At 38.5% G+C, this 17,736-nt stretch overlaps 1 protein-coding gene and 1 long non-coding RNA gene across 2 annotated transcripts in view; one reads left to right on the top strand and one right to left on the bottom strand.

Moving 5' to 3' along the window:
* Positions 1-9,993: 9,993 nt before the first annotated feature.
* LOC140335726 (uncharacterized) lies at positions 9,994-12,159 on the bottom strand. Its single transcript, XR_011921751.1, has 2 exons — positions 11,878-12,159; positions 9,994-10,445 (listed from the first exon to the last, which is right to left on the bottom strand). It is a non-coding gene; the product is annotated as an uncharacterized lncRNA (long non-coding RNA).
* A 1,932-nt stretch (positions 12,160-14,091) lies between these two features.
* Positions 14,092-17,736, top strand: part of ADPRH (ADP-ribosylarginine hydrolase) — a 15,207-nt gene continuing 11,562 nt past the window's right edge. The window contains exon 1 of the mRNA XM_072418626.1: positions 14,092-15,634. The gene's annotated coding sequence lies outside the window, so the exon portion shown is untranslated. The remainder of the gene's footprint in view (positions 15,635-17,736) is intronic.

Here is a 17,736-nt window from a genome sequence, read left to right as displayed (position 1 = left end):
CACATCACTTAGAGTGGACTTATGATCATTTTTTTTACATTATATAAAAGCATTGCTAACCCTTTATATAATTAAAAAAATAATTTTAATTAATTATTTTTTGTTTTTAGGGACGATCCCTTTCCCTTGTGCTGACGGCGGTGAAGACTGAAGAGGAAACCCGTAGCCTTCAGGGTTACATACGTGTATTCTAGGAAGCTGTAGTCTGCTAAAAAAGTGTCGTTCTTAATGAGCATGCGTATGGCACTTTTTAAAAAAAATAATTTTAGGATAGCCCTTTCTGCGCATGCTTTCCTGAAATGCACATAGCTCATATTACAATTGGTAATAGCCTTCATTTAACATTGGAAGAGGAACAAGACAAGCTTGTCCCCTTTCATCAGCAGTGTAAATACTCAGGAATTAAAATTCATTTAAATAAATTTCAGCTGCTACCTATTGAAAAGCTAACGAAATTAACTGCAAACCCATCCCTTCTTTTATCCTATTTCTCAATTACAAAAGGCTGAGTCTATACAAACATAACTACTTTATAATTGGTCTTTTTATATTCACTAAATAAGAAACTCATGAGTGCAAATTCTATTTTCCAAAAAAAATGTCATTCCAATGTTAATCATTCTTAGATGATGGCTAAAATTAATAAATGAATAAAAAAGAATACAAGGGCCATTAAAAGCCTTTAAAGTGGAACTTTAAGTCCCTCTTTGAACTTTAGAACATTTAGGCAGGTCATTATTGCAGAAAGGGCTAGGCAATGTTCCTCTAGTATTAACATGTTTTAGCTGCCTGAGCGCCCTGGGAATATGCAATATATAATTGTACATGCGCATTGTCAGCTTTGGTTTTGGGGAAACCCAGCATTCCCGGTTTCCCTTGCCTGTGCCAGGGTTATGTAATTCTTGCAGGGCCAATCAAGATGGCCGTAGTTTAATATGCAATACTTGTAGTTCCATGAATATACAAATAGTCGAGCAAGGTGTAAATGACAGAATCAGTTTGGCAAAGAACACACTCCAGTTTGCCATATTCCACCCTTAATCAGTTTTAGTTAGATTTAGCCTTTTAATCTCATTGGGCCTAATTTATTAAAGCTCTCCAAGACCGAAGAAGATACACTTTCACCAGGGAACCTGGGTGATCCAGCAACCATGGAATGGATCTGGTCCGTGATTGAAAACATTTGCTGACAAATAGCAAATGACTTTAAAGTAATCCATTCCAGATTTGCTGGATCATCCAGGTTTACTGATAAAAGTGTATCCTCTCTTGCCTTTGAGAGCTTTATTAAAGCATGCCTATTTTGTGATTTCCTAACATACCATGTTAATATTAGCTATAACACTTTTGGCCTAGCATGCGAATAAAGCAGAGGTCTGCATACGCACACCTAATCAGCACTTTTTTGCTATGTACTTATTATATACTTATTGTACTTAATATAATTAATTAATATAATAAGTACTTATTATGTACTTATTGTCTTATACTTAAGACATTAATTTGTGCAAATATCTACACATTCAAATCCCTGTAGATTTTCTGGTAGGAAAGAGGGAATCTGAAGATTAAAGTCAAATGAAACATATGCTACACTTTTCAGAACACAACATATGCTAATTATTTTTTATTTGTAGAAATGGGTGTTTTGAATGTGTTTGAAAATTCTACCAAGTTTGTATAATTTACATTCTGGAAAGATTTTACATTCTGTAAATCCATCATATAATACAATGGGTAACATAACAATTAAACATGTTGTGGGTGGCATTTGGGATAACTTTCCAAAATTTCATAAAGTGACCAGTTATCATGTTCATTATGGCACCTAAAATATATTATTTCAATAAAAGTGGCTTTATTCCATTTTAAAAGAAATCTATTAAAATAATGGACGTTGCGATTGTTGTGCTCTCTTTTTCAAATTCTAGTGTCCTGCTGATTCTGACCCGCAAACTTTGTCATACTTAAAAAAAGACACAGCTAGTCAATTAGCATTTTAATAGGAGGCTGACAACTGCAGCCCATTTTTCTTTCCCATGTCATACTTTAGCCTTTTGTGGAACCAAAGTGTTTAACCTCCCTAGCGGTAACCCCAAGTGTAACTCAGGGTAGAAAAAAGTTGCTAAATGTGGTAACCCTGAGTCACACTCTGGGTAGGTAATCCTATGGGAAGTAATAGTAAATACAGCGCTTACCTGATGCGCCGGCGTCCCGGGCCGTCCATCGCCGCAATCTCCGTCTTCTTCTCTCTTCCTCCTGCCGGTTTCTGCACCCGATGAGTCACCGGGGAGTTCCTGGTGATGTATATGTGTAAAAGCAGTACAATGTTTTCAAGAACATTTGTTTTACAGTATATATAATAGTATAACATGTTTTTTTTTTTTTAAATTAAAAATTTTTTTTTTTAAATATATAGATTTTTAATTTATTCAATTTATTATTTTTACATGATTTTGTGTTTCAAACTTTAATATACTCATACAAATATAATATACTGTAAAAAAAATTTGTACCGCTTTTAGACATATAATACCGGAAATAAATTAACTGCTAGGGAGGTTAATGTAAGCCTTAACATTCTTCAACAAAATACAAAAAACGTACATCAAATGCCCTATCTTTCCAATCTTGTCAGTAAATTACCATTTTTGGACTCCATGCTTGAAAACCTGTTCTAGGACATATTTTTTCGGGATGAGTGAGCAAATGGAAAATTTAGTTTTTGCAAACTTTTCACATAAAAAGCACCTATATTTGCCATGTGGTAAAAATGCATCCATGAACTTTATTTTCAATGAATAGAGTAACTATTCAGTAACCAATAAGAATTTTGTCCCTTCTTATTTAGGCCACAGACTTGGAGTTTCCTTCTCATTCTGATTCTCACTAAGTGTAGGGAGGGAGAGTGTTTTAGGGCAGCTTTATATGAAACTTTAGAATCAGAAGAAAGCATTTTACAATAGAATTCCAGTTTCTGAAGCAGGGTCAGTTTTATATTGAGAGTCAAGCTCTTATCTTCTGATAGTAATTTCTGATTTTGTCATACCTGTTAGTAGCTTCTCAGTGCTGCTGTTGCAGTCTCAGAACAGTGAGACAGAAACCACAATTTTTGTATGTCACACACTTCTCATTTAATAAAAATTTGTATTACTTTTTTTCATACAGTTCCCCCAAATTTCTCCAAATTTACTCTAGTTTACAATGAAAAAAACTATATCCAGGGGCACACCACAAAGTTTACAGTTGTGATTCTGAGATTGTTCTGTATTTTGTGCAAGTTTTTTTAAAATTATAATGCATAGAAGGTCCTTCCCAAGGATGTTGTATTCTCCATACCTACCAGACCTATTGAAAGATCGTGGACTATTGGCCCTTAGGCGAGGCGAGGGAAAGGTGATACAACATCTTCTTATCATATAATAAACTGCTTTGTTTTTACCGGGACTGAAAAAAACATTGTATAGTGGTCTCTGTATCTTCTTCTTTATTCATGCTTAGGCTGAATATATATTATAAAACGCTTTCCGGCTTCCATTCTATGATCAGTAATCATAATTCATAGGCTAAGTCTCATACATACATACTAAGAATGAAAATTAAAGATGTTGGCATGAGCTACTAGTCACAATCCATCTTCATATTTATCATTTTCCATCAAGCATTAATTTTAATGATCATTTTCACTAGTTAGATCTACAGAACTCCCTTTTTTAAAATGGATAAACATTCCATAAAAAATTAACATCCACTAATGTGATTTAGACTTAATGGGGAACAACAGTGGATACAGTTAAGTATATCTAAAGGCTCATCTGTGACAGTCCAAATCCAGCACTTGTGATACACAAGCCGTTCGCACTAAACAGAAGCTTCATGTTCCATCCCTGACGTCCCTGAGCTAAATCTTCATCTCTTTATGCTTCACAATCTCCCCTCGCAGCTCACAACAGGGGGTATTAGCCCTGCCAACCCAGAGACCAAAGGACTAGGCTAGGTGTGACCTGGTGCTGTTTGGCATGTTTATGTTTGTTATTCAGCAATGACAAAGCTGATGTCTTGTAGAGTCTTCTCAATCCACTGTATGCTAACAGACACAGCTGATATGAGTGTGGCAACATTGCTCTGATTTTAGGAGCAGGGCAGTATCATTGCCACCCCATCAAAGCTGGAAGCTGCATTAAGGTTACTTCACTGAAAAATCAACTGGCAGTTGGACTTTGCAGGGAGGAAGAGAAATCTGTAAAGGTTTATTCACACCCTGGCATCCGGGTGGTTTTCAATAGCATGTTAAAATAGATTAAATGGTTTAGGAATGCACAAAATGTCCAAACAAAATGACACCATACACTATTTGTGGCAATGCAGAGGACCATAATGTATGCTTTGTTGTTGTGTTGCTTTCAGAAATGGCACCATAATGCTGTTCAGCATGTTACATGTGTTGTGTTATTGCCTATAAGAACCACAGTGCACTTGCAGTTTTGTTTTTTTGTAAAGATTGTAATGCCAGTAAATATTGCAAAGGACAATGCCATCAACTGCATACCTGTACTGGTCAGCCATAAGAATTTATTGTAGAAATTGCAGAGAACAGTTAAATTCCAGAGTGATAATAAAAAATGGGATAAACAGAGAATTTCCATCTAGATGGTTAATAGGAATACTGTTTTTATTTGTGCCGAAACACCACTCTAGGCCCCACGACTCCACTAAATCTATCTATTAGCTTTTCCTGAAGGATGCCTGCTGTTGGATGAGGCAGCCACAATCTGCTTTGAAGGCCCACAGGAAGTATGCCTTGAGTTTTAGCCAAGGTACCAAACACTGCAAAAGAGAAGAGTGAGCAAATGTTGCAAATAGACATCTGGGAGCAGGGGCAGGCAGTAACCACTCAGCTTGTCCAGACATTGGCAAAGGCTTGTGTAGGAGTTTGCTTGTGGTTTGAATTGGTATGGAATTATATAATTCATGTAAGTGGTTGAAGTCGTTAACTGCTCCTAAACGCTGCACGTAGTTTCGAAAAAATATGTGTAATTGCTACTGCAAACATCCGAAAAAATTGGGGAAACAATGAACTCATTCATTTCAGTGTCAACCATTTTTAAGGTTTGTCTAAACGCAGTTAACTGCAGTAGTACCGATGGAAAAAAGAAATAATATAGCCAGAACCTAGCTATGGAGACACAGATCTTTATGTTTTTATAAAATGTCTATAAATATTATGTTTAGTTATATGCCAGTTTGTGTTTTTACGTTATATAGTTCTTTACAGAAGCTGTTCTGCGTAATCAGACTTTGATTTTGAACATTCACAGATTTAAAAACCATAATTATATATTTTCAATGTAACATATACATTGTAACACCTGTCACAGCTCCATCTAAACCAACAATTTATTAAAAGGCTAGAAATACAAATTACAGGTTTAAACCTGTAGTGTTTGGTCACAAAAATAACTGCAGGAGAAAGAAGTGAAATAAGGGAGAAAATACTATTATGTTACCACCTTTGCTGCATAAAATATCAGATGCAGTGAACATGCATGAATGTTCTGATAGTAGAACAGAGCTGGGTTTGCATGAACACCTGGCAATCGAAAGGTCAAAATTGACTTTTTCATGACTGCTAATGAATGATCAAATTTCTGGATTCATATAACAGCATGAAACTTTCCAATATACCTATGTATGTATCCGTTTATCTATTAAATATGTTTATATATATATATATATATATATATATTATACACACAAATTATTTCAAAAATAGTGACCCACAAATAGCAAAATATTTCAAATACAAATTATAAATACATATATGTTCATATATTATTACACTTCATTCAAGCCCAGCAAGTTCACTGTGATAAAGCAAACCAGCTTGTAGGCATGCTCTATTTTTTGTAAGTCAACACACCACAAAGCATAGTAGTTTTTTATTGTGTGTTGCATTCTGCTTCAACACAAGTTCATTTACTTGCTACCTGGGGGTTCCAGCAGGTGTTTGGTGTGGTAATGAGGTGTGAATGAGCCCACATTATAGGACAAGAAAATAGCCTGAAGCATTCAAGGAAACTTGAACTGTCACCCAGACAAGAAGGCAAAACATGAGGACAGGTTTTAACCTTTCCCAATGTAAAGAAACGTGTTTTATTGCACTCTGTGTCCCTACTGGAGAGATTTTTTTATCACTTCCCATCTTGGAGGACAATGGGGTGCAGTGATCTTTAGAGTTAGAACATATACGTCATATAAAAGCTGTCAGAAGCAAAAGCTATGGCTGGAATTAGACTTTAAAATGACTGCTATTTTGCACTTTTACTTCATAATATGCAGTCTTTGCAATACCGGTAGTCCCCGCGTTACATACGAGATAGGGACTTTGTGGGTTTGTTCTTAAGTTGATTTTGTATGTAAGTTGGAACAGGTACAATATTTTAATAAATGCAATTAGTACAGATGTTTGCCATATTATTAGACAGCATGCCGTCAGTTACTGTATAAAATCCTCACTGTGAGTTAATCACAAACAAAGCAAAAAAATAAAAAATCTTAATGGAGCTTAGACATTCATTAAATTGATCAAGCTATACTTTGATATGCAAAAAGAGTTGCAGAGTTTGTCTTGGTCATTAAAGAGTTACAAGATGCTACAGATCAGCTCCACTCTTAAGATCACCCACAACCTTTTTTTCTTTCTTCTGCAAGTCATGCAAACCACCACACGCTTCAAGCTTCTGTCCTGCACACAAGGAAGCAGGGAAGCCCGTTCATATCTAGGAGTCGTCTGTATGTCAGATGTCCTTAACCTGGGGACTACCTTTACTACAGAAAGTAAATAATATGAACAAAGTCTAAATATTTTTTTTGTGTTTTGGCTTCCTCATACTGCCATGGCAGTAAAGTGAATGGGGAGCACAGAGCCTCTTGGGATACGTGACATAGCTTCTTCTACATATTCCTAATCTCAATTACTAAACAACCACCTGCTAATGATCTTGTGGGGGTGGGGATGACACAGCAGGGAGGCACCCTCTAGTATTCCCTTCTTCCCATCCTACAGGCCAGAACAGCTCTCACAGTGCAGTGTTTGTGCATTTTACTAAACAAATGATGATGCTACACACTGCACACAAGGAGATAAAGCAATGCATTCTGAGTGCCTAAGGATTGCTCTGAACAACAACAAAATTCAGCAAATTTGGGTTATTTCATGCATAGACAATTTAGTCCAATTTATTACTCTAAGTATTCTGTTGGCATGATGAATTATAAGCAATTGTGTTTAATGGCATTGGTCCCAGTTGTGGCATTTTCATGAGAAAACAAAACAGAATACCTGTAATGATTTTTCATTGGGCCTGTTATATGTAGTTTTATCCTCTGCTACATAATCAAGATGTTTACAGAGAGCTTTTATTTTTTAAGGTATAATTTATTATACAGTTGTATCTGGCACCACCATGTGGTAAATAATGGATATATCACATGTTTGGTTTACATTGCAATCATGTATAAATATCACAATTCTTTACATTTTCTCCACTGTTGGTGTACTCCTATTTACACCTATTTTAGGCTTCAGCCTTCATTTTTCATGAGCCTCAGTTGCCAGCTGAAGCCTAAGTGTGTACCATGCCTGCCAAAGCCATCAGTAGCAAAAGAATAGAGGTAGCAGAGGCTGCGGATGCAATAGGCCTCTTCCTCTATATACAAATATTTCCCTTAAGCAAGAGAAAACATACCATGTTATGTGAAGAGAGGAGTTATGATAGGAAATGTGCAGTAAAGGAGTTAGTGGGGTATGTAATATTCACTATAGTAGCTTATAAAGTCTCCATGTTCATGTCAGGGTGCTCAATTACAGTAAAGTAACAGGTTTAGGTGATTACTGCACTTTAGACATTAATGTCATGTCCCATTCCACTGAGCTAAACCTCATCAAATGCAAAACCTATTTGAATTAAACCTTATACATAAAGCGGAAGTGAACCTGCGCTACTCACCTATACCATACAATTGCAGGGCGCAGCCATCTTTCTTCTTTTCTTTTTCAGCTGTACAATCATTGCCCATATTGGTTGGCCGTGCTGGAATGACGCAACTCCCACGCAGGTCCACTAAAAGTCATCAATTCCTGGCATGCGCAGAGGACCCCGGGATTGCCAGGTTTCACTGCAGGTACAGCCCAGCTTTTTTTTTCAGTTCCCCAGCACAACCAGGATGGTAGCACAGATTATTGCAGAAGGTACTTTTTGTAATAACTACGTCCCTGATCTTGCATTTTTCAAAGTGGGTCTTCAGTTCTACATTAAGATCTCCAGTATCTTAAAAGTTGGACTAGGCAGTTAGGGAAGTTGGATAGTTGGGACATTAGATTGTAGCCCCTTTGAGGGACAGAGACATGACTTCGTACAATGCTCCGTAATATGTTGGTGCTACATAAATACTGTGTAGTAATATTAATATTAGTTGCACCAATGAGTGGGTGTAGAGTCATAAAGAAGGTTTGCACAGAAGGTGGTTCTCTATTGATGATTATTGGTGCTAGGATTTTGACTATAGTTAAGGTTTAGAGTTAGAGTTAAATATTAGGTTCGGTTTGGTGTTCATCTAGGAACATTTTTATTAAAGTGTGATTGGATTTACCACATTCACATTTACCATGTTCATATTTACTTTGTTGTTCTACTGCAATAAAACGCCTTATAATTATTGGTACAAAGAAGCATGCAACAGCACCGGTACTCGATGATGGCCCAGCACTGTACATGGGGATGGAAAAAGTCCTTAGAAGGGTAGAGGTAAAGGTAAGATTATGCAGCTGGACACGGGGCATTATTTGTTTCTTTCTTCTATGTGTGACACTGGTCCTCAACCAGCAGTATGTGTAGAGAACACAGTGCTTGTGCATACAATAGAACGTGTATCATAGCAGCTATTACTAAATGGCATTTGGTAAGTGAATATCTTCACCGATTTCACCTAAAATAGGCTCATTGTCTTCCGATGGCAATCGGTGCTGGAACTTCCAGCTGTCAGTGACAACTGCTGTCCAGCACAAACCCCGGGAGCTGAATCAATCAACTCTTAGGCTTTCCCTTCCTAGCAAAAACTTTAGTGTAGGTGCAGAGCTGAGATCTTTAAAACCAACAAAAATATTTAGGACTCTAGGGATATAGGGAGAGAAACATTCTGCAGCTAAAAAGATTTAAAAGAGAAAAAAAATGTGATAGGATATTTTAAATGTAGCACATACAGCATCTGTCACTGTCAGATGACCCAATCTAAACCGAATTTTAACTTGAGTTTGGTCACAAAAATAACAAGAAAAAAGCAAAACAAGGTAAAATAATTTATTATGTTTATTGGGGCATATTAGATAAAGTAAAGAGCTCAGACAGAAAAAAGTGGACACCTGGCAAAGTGAAAGGTCAGAATTTCCTGACTGCTAATAAATGATCATATCTTAGGATTAAAATAAACTATGTGCATTTATATAAACACACTCCGCTAGGAACAGTCACCCAGAAAGGGCAGAATAAAAAAGATTCTTCAAAGTAGTTACATTTCTCTTGAAGACAGCCTTGCACATTTCTAGCATTCTTTTAATGAGATCCATGGGGTAGTCACCTGGAATGGTTTTCTATTATCAGATTTGCCTTGACAAGACTTTCTTGCTTTTTAATGTGTTTGAGACCATCACTTGTGTTTTGCAAGGATTGGTTTGGAACACAGTTCCATACAATATTATCAAAACATTTCCTTGGCCTGTCAAAGTTTTGAGTGATTTATGTGAATCCAGAGACTGGACTAAATTACAAGAGCACCTAACATCAATAATATCAAATAAGGGTTTCCCACTAATCTCACCAGGCTTGAATTAAACCATATACAAAGTCTTCACGATGACTTAATGCATTTTGCTGGTATGTCCTAATATTTACTAATTGTTTGGAGAAGCAACAACAAAGGGTACAGCCACAATAATCAGGTCTAAAAATTCATGTACTTTATTGTTTTGCTTTGCATTTTCTAATAAGAAATTTGACATTGTTGGTCCATGAGCAAAAGGTGGCTTTGTTCTGAAAAATTAAACTGTTGTCCTTGCTTTTATACATTGGACATTAAACCTTACTTCTCCATTATAAATAGGACAATATTATCCTTTAATGCTGAACTCCAGCTTCATCTTTCTTTTCACAATTTTGCCGACAGTCCTTTCTATTTGTTCCATTTGGATGCACATTGCGACTTCCACACAACACATATTTGAAGCTGCAGTGAGTATTCTGATTCCACCTTATCTTCTGTTTGATGGACGGGATCATCCTGCCAACTTCTCCTCATCTCTTCTGACCTCATCTCCCTTTTAGCTATTTGGTTTTTGTCCAGTCAATCATTTAGCCTCGGCTTCAGGGGTGAATGTTTCCTAGGGTAGTCTGCATATAAATGCAGTATGTCAGGGAATGACAATATGTACCTATCATGTATACGAGTCATTGTTGGGAGATGAAAAATCCCGTCCTTGCTGAAGTTCATTTCTTTTGTGTTTATTTCACACAGACGTCTGCTTTACACACACAAAGCAGTTGTGAGTCATAGTACTAAAAGGTTGTACCTCCTGTGCTAACAAAGTGTCTGTGGGCAGACACAAAACAAAGTAGCTGAGGTTTATGATTTGTTCTGCTGTCACTAATGATAGAGGAGAACTGATAACTAAAGTTAGTGAAAAGTTATGTAGTATGATGAGCTCAGCATAGGGGAGGGACATTATGGAGCAAGTTATAGGCTAACCCAGAGTTCATTGTTAACACTGGAAAAATGGCTGTTCTGATGTCAGTATATGGGAGAGATACAAGGCTACCTGCACATTATAGTATACAACATGTCTGCAGAGTATGAGAACCATGTATGACACTAGGGAGCAGGGTGATTGTACTCTCTCCTTCTCAGTCCTTGTCTTTGATACAGCTGTAGGTTGCTGAGCTGTAGGAGGAATAGAGAGACCAGTCCTGTCTCTACAATGACACAGATTTTGCCTGATTGGTCACAGAGACCATGGACCCCCACTCCTGTCTGCCAAAGATATATTTTTTGCAGTACAGGTGTTCCCCCAGTTAAGGACATCCAACATATGGAAGCCTCCTAGATACGAACTCGGCCTCCTGTGCAGGACCGAGGCTTGGAGGAGGTGGTGTGCATGACTTGCAGAAGAAATCTTTTGCTAAACACAGCTGAGACTGAGCTCTTCTACAACCTCTTGTAACTGACCAAGACAAACTCTGCAGTTGTTTCTTTTTGCATATCAAAGCACAGTTTGCTCCAGAAGTTAATAAATGTCTGGGCTTCATATAGTTTTTTTTTTTTTTTTTTGCTTTGTTTGTTATTGACTCACAGTGAGGATTTTATAACACAAACATCTGTCCTAATTGCATTTATTAAAATAATGTACCTGTTCCGACTTACATAAAAAATTCAACTTAAGAACAAACCTACAGTCCCAATTTCGTATGTAACCCGTGAACTACCTGTATTTGTAATGATGTCACAGAGGCTATAAAAAAAGTACCAGGAGACATAGGGGTAGGAGAGGAAAGATTTGAAGGTACTTTTGAGTGTGGACTAGAGCTCAGTTTTAAAATTGGAATTATGTGATGCTTCCGGTGTTGTAAAAAAGACTACTTTGTCATATACTTTGTCCATTAGATGACCATTCAGAATCATCTATAAACTTTACTGATTGCCATCATAAGTATACTCATTTTGTTACGGATCCTCTACCATGTTTATGTATGTGTTATACATCCCTGTTTGTAAACCCTGACATGACAACCCAAATGCTATTGGTATTATAAAAAAAAAGCAAATGACCTTACAAATCCTGCAGTAAGACAATTCTCATTTATGTATTTCATCCAGATATTAGTATTCTGCCGGCATGATGCGATGCTAGATGTTGTCTTGTATAGGTGTCATCTGTGGAATTGTCAGAAGATCCATGGAATCATGATTTTCATTAGGACCCAATTATATCGGATTTCATAGCCTTTCATATCTATAATGCTTACACTGAGGGTCATTTTTATTCAGAAGTGCTCATCAGACAGATCACTGCTTCATTCCTGTTTTATTCTCCAGGCCAGCATCTTTATATTATCTGATTTAGAAAAGGTTGGTGATTAAAATAAATAACATTTTTTCAGCAAACAGACTTTTCCCTTCCTTTTTATGAATTCTTATTTAAAATTCATATTTTAACACCCAAGCATATATTTTGCAAACTATTTTATGGCATACAAAATGGTGTATGGCGCCATCATCTGGTAAACTATGGATATTACAAACGTTTGCATGACTCCAGATTTATGGTTAAATATCACAATTTTATAAGAAGACATAGGGGGCGTTTACTAGTGAAAAAATGGTTGTGATTGTTCACTTTACAAGATGAATATTGAATTGAAAATACAATTATGTGCTAAAAGTTGTACTGTTTGTAGCTCATCTTATGTGGTTAGATATTCAAAGTAAAAGCATCTTTACCTTATTCACTGTTATATGTGAACAGTCTCTGATAATACAGGAGATTCATCCAGGCATAAAAGTGTGCAGAGAATAAATAGTTCATATATTACCGTATTTTTCGGACCATAAGACGCACTTTTTTCCCCCCAGAAGTGGGGGGAAAAAGTCCCTGCGTGTATGGGGACACCCGGGAGATCGGTGTATGGGGACACCGGGGAGATTAGAGTATGGGGACACCGGGGAGATCGGTGTATGGGGACACCCGGGAGATCGGTGTATGGGGACACCCGGGAGATCGGTGTACGGGGACACCGGGGAGATCGGTGTACGGGGACACCGGGGAGATCAGAGTACGGGGACACCGGCGAGATCGGTGTACGGGGACACCATTCTCCTTGTCAGGGTGATGACATTGCCTGATTTGTGAACCTCATCAGAGGGTGACCTCTGCTCTCTATATAGAGGTGTGTGGGGGGATTGCTATGTTACCTCACACCTCTCTATGGAGCAGCAATGGAGGGGACATTTCTCCAATGGTTTATACAGACAGAGAGCTGTCACCCCATACACCCCCTGTACTCCTCATATACTTTATATATATAATATACTGGATTCCCAGAGCTGGGAAGGGCATGGCAAAGGAAAGTGAAAGTTGTGTAGAGAAGGTCAGGGGTGATCTTTCCTCACCTTTCACCCCTCTCTCCCCCTCCCTTCCCCCTCTCTCTCCCTCCCTTCCCCTCACCTGTCCTCCCTCTCTCCCCCTCCCTTCCCCTCACCTTTCCTCCCTCTCCCCTCCTATAGAGGGCTATGTACCTTTCTGATCCCCTCTTCCTTCCCCCATGTGTCCCTTCCTTTTCCTCTCCCTGCACCCTCTCTCTGTTCTCCATGACTATATATATATTTATCCTCACTGACCAGCAATATGAGAGCTTCTGGTCCATACAGCAATCCTTGTCTCTGTATTCCCCATTCTATGTTATACAGTCCTAACTCTTTGTTATATCATCTCATAGAGTTTTAGCTTTGTGTACACTTTGTGCTCTGATATTTGAGGTTGTCAGTGCAGGGTTTGGGGGTTATATTTGTGGTTGAGGTGTAATTCGGATGAATGTAGTAGACACATTATGTGCCGCTCCTTAATACAGAGATCCTAATGGAACCTTACAGGGGAACTTTCATAAAAAAACACTTCATTTTTACTTTTAAAAACCTTCCATCGTTCTGCAATTCCCAGTCCAGTAGGTCCGCCCCATCGCAGCTTTATTCTTCTTTCTGGCACTGAGCGGTTACAAGAGGTGAGGGGTCTTCCTGAACCCCATGCCACACCTGCAGCACAAGGCACAGACTGCCCACAAGCACTGCAGTGTATTTGGTTGCTATTCAGAATGAAGGAACACTTTACACAAAGTCCTGTTTAGTTCTGTAGAGAATGGAAGGGGGGGGGGGGATGAGTGGGAGGCTCCCTGCTGCGTCCTCCTCCATAGGAAATGACAGCGGTCTTACTTGGTCAGTTGTTTATTGATTCACCACAGTTGGGGTATTGCTGTACACATTCACTAGAGAGGTTGTTAGGCATTCCTTGATCAGTTTGTACTGACACAATCCATTTAGCTATCTATAGGGGTGATATTCTTACCCCTGGCCACCATACTAATGTGCTGTAAATGATGTTATTATTGTCAGGGTTCCCCAGACCTTAAAGTTATTTCAGGGGTTCCCCCTATGTCCAGAGTTCTGAGATAGGCTGTTGTAGACAATTTTCTAGCATGTGCCCTTTCACACCTTTGTGTGTTTTTCCTAAAGGGCATAACGCTTTTTTTATGCAATGTGCTGAAATGGGATACAAAATATTAAAACTTTTGAGTGCACTTTGGTTACATTTTTTTATGATCAGCAGTGTTGAACCCAGAAATTATAGGCATGGCAGCCCCATGTATTATGACTCTTCGGTAACCACCAAAAAACAGCCGGATGGTCGCTGAAAAATGCTGTGTGGTGCGCCCAACTAAAAGGGCCTGGGGAGAACACTGATCAGTATGGTCAGGTTAGGATCGTTTATCCTCCGTGGATCCGCCAAGACGGTCCTTCGGACGATGGACGACGGGCGCTGTACACACGCTCGATTCTCGCCCTGAGCCGAATATCGGGCAAGAACCATTGGACGTGTTTACGTAGCTTAAGCCTTGTTATGCCTTGGCAGTTCTGCACTCATTTCTGTGCCCAGGCAGATAACAAGTTATGGTGCCGGGCATTGTTCACATAAAGAAAGTCACAGTCGTCAGGGTATTGTTGTGAAATATAATTGTGACGTGATTTCCAATATTTTATATATGAATTTACTTCCTGATAACTTTATTGGCACACCATACAACATAGCAGGAAATACCAGTTTGTAGGTTTTATTCTCGTTAAAAAACAAATTTTGTTGGTAGTTCCAAGGAAACATTACACAACCTCTCTCTTTCTGGAAATGGTACCGCAAGTAACCAGGCAAGTTTACACAGCATGGCAGATCAGTGGGAAGGTTATCCCAGCACCACAACTACCTACCTCTCTCAGCAGTCCATGTGCTCTACCAAGCAACCCACCTATGCTGAACACTGCAGGATAATTGTGTTCTTTTGCTGCACATTGGCATTTACCTGGAAGAGTAAAGAATGAGCCTTCTCAGCCCAGTGTGTCTGCCACCTGTGCCACACCAGGGAACAGATGCCAGGCTGCATTATTGGGTCAGAAGAACCACATGCACCCCAGGGGCTGTGAGTTGGACAGCCTTGGACTAAAATGTAATTCATCAGATTTTCAGAACAAGCTGCAGGTGGACAATCGAAAATCAGACCATCAATAATCCCGTTCTTTCAGTTTCCCGGCATGAATTTCGAATTGCATTTTCAATACAGGGACTGCAGTACACTGTTTGGCCACTAATGTTTCATGACGCTCTTCTGTTTATTTAATGAATAGTTTTCCTTTTCCATAGTGATTACTAATTTATCACTCAAACATTGTAAGGATATGGGAAATCAACATCAAGTACATCAATATTCTGGTACAGCGAAGTTGCTAGGAATCAGCACCCAGACGCAGCACAAGTTGTATCCAGGTGACAAATGGCAATTTTACAGCTCCTTTCGATATTTGCATTTTATTAACAAAAACACAAAAACATTTTAAAACAAAGTATTTTATTGTTCTCCCAAGCTGCAGGCACTGTTGAACAATTCATCCTCAAGGTTGCATTTAGACTAGCAGTTAAAAAACACAGCATTTACAGTTCTTGATCATCTAATGGCAACCTATAGACACCTAGGAGTGGTAACCACAAGGCTTTGTAAAAGCAGATCTTTACTTATGGTAAAAATTAGTTTTTTTTTAAATTGCACATGAAATTATGTTATCCATGGACGCATTTGGAGCTACTAACCCACACTGAAAAAAAGGGAGACAATGATACCAAAGCAAACGTCTGGAAAAAAAAAAGAGAAAGCAACAAAACTTTTTTTTACCGACCACTAATTTTGATTTGTGTATTTGCACCAGTACCTCTTGAAAAAAACACTGTCTGAAAAAGTCTGAAAGTAGCTTACATTTTACAGCAGAATCACCTTTATTTCCATCACAGTATTCTCCCTAGAAATATTTGAAGCTGGGTGGTGGCCCCTGTACTGGCACCCAACTTTTTAGTAACCACCCAAAAACAGTTGTTGAGTGGCTATTAAAAAGTGCAGGGTGATGCGCCCAGCTGAAAAGGTCTGGGGACAACAGGGCATCACTTTAACCCCATCTCTTCGTAAGCAATGACATGACCACCTGCCAACCTTCTAATCTCTCATATAAACTTGGAGCAGATGCACAGAAGGAGAAGATAACAGATTTTCAGTATTGTTGCTGTTTGAATACAGGTCCATCTCAGCTGTAATCATCAGCCATTTGGTTCGGTTCTGATAGAAATAACCGATGCCACTAGTCATTGAGAAATTATCTAGCAAGGCAAGCTCACCCATAATGCCCTGGTCCACTAAGGATCAGCCCCGGAGGAGCACAGGACTTTTGGAAGCCATCTTTGTTGCTGTTAGACACAGTTTGTAGCATTCTAAATATGGAGTGCATGTTTAAAAGGTATTTAAAAAAAAAAAAGTTAAACTATAATGGAAGTGTGCATTGCCAATATAAGGTGTCACTGATGTGTCCTATAATGGAAGATTAGGGGACCCTACAAAGCTGTAAATTGAAGGATTTGTATATTTCCTTTCTTTCCCTCCCCACCACTGTACACGTTTTCCACAATTTTCTGTGATTATCTAAATGTTCCTCAGGCACTAAGTGTTCTTCCCATGCTATTTGATGCATTTTGAATGAATGAGTTGTTTCCACATTGACTGGTGATAAGGTTTCAGATATTCTAAAACCCACGTTTTGGATCAGTTCAGGTGAAAGGTCCTGGAACCAAACAGAATAATTTGTCATTTGAGCAGAATTTTAGACCTGTTTTAGATGACTTTACTAATTCTATGGTGAATTTTGAGGATGAATTGGTTTACAGTGTCTGCAGCTACAGAGGTTGTTTCCTTTATTGATCTTTGAGGGAAATCCTATCTGCTTCTATTTTGTAGCCGGTATGTTTTTTGTTCTTGGAATGTTCATACCCTGAACTGTATTTCAGACAAATTCTTTTGCAAGAGGAAATCTGAGGGTGGTTAGAGAGTTTTGTACAGAGATGGGGATTATTGTTATACGTCCTTCCTGACAACTTTTTTATGCTAAATGTGTGCTCAAGAAGTTCTCAGAAAGTGAGTAATTGATGGAATTCGCTAATCACTATTCCTTTAACCTATATATAGGAATATATATATAGTCTGTATTGGACAATATCACAGAGAGGCACTTACTCTGCTTAACAGTTGTATTACGACTGTATTCAGGCTGGTGCTAAGGTTCTGGCTTATGTTAGTGAATTACTGCCTTAGGGAAATGCTACGTGTAGCATCCACCCATGACACCCCAATAGAGAATGAATGGGGATGGCAGAGCATGGTTCAGTACCACCAAGACGACTCTCTGTCAAAACTGCACACAACAATCCTTTAAGAACCAGCGCAGCAGTGTGAGTACCTGAACGGCTGGTATCCCTGCAGGTCTGAACCAATTTTTTTTATTGCTGTAACGTGTGTGTTATCTAAGATAGTGAAATATTGGACCGGCCAC

Source organism: Pyxicephalus adspersus, chromosome 7 (genome assembly GCF_032062135.1).
Source record: "Pyxicephalus adspersus chromosome 7, UCB_Pads_2.0, whole genome shotgun sequence".
NCBI classification, from domain to species: domain Eukaryota; kingdom Metazoa; phylum Chordata; class Amphibia; order Anura; family Pyxicephalidae; genus Pyxicephalus; species Pyxicephalus adspersus.
This window is presented reverse-complemented; position numbering and strand designations above follow the sequence as displayed.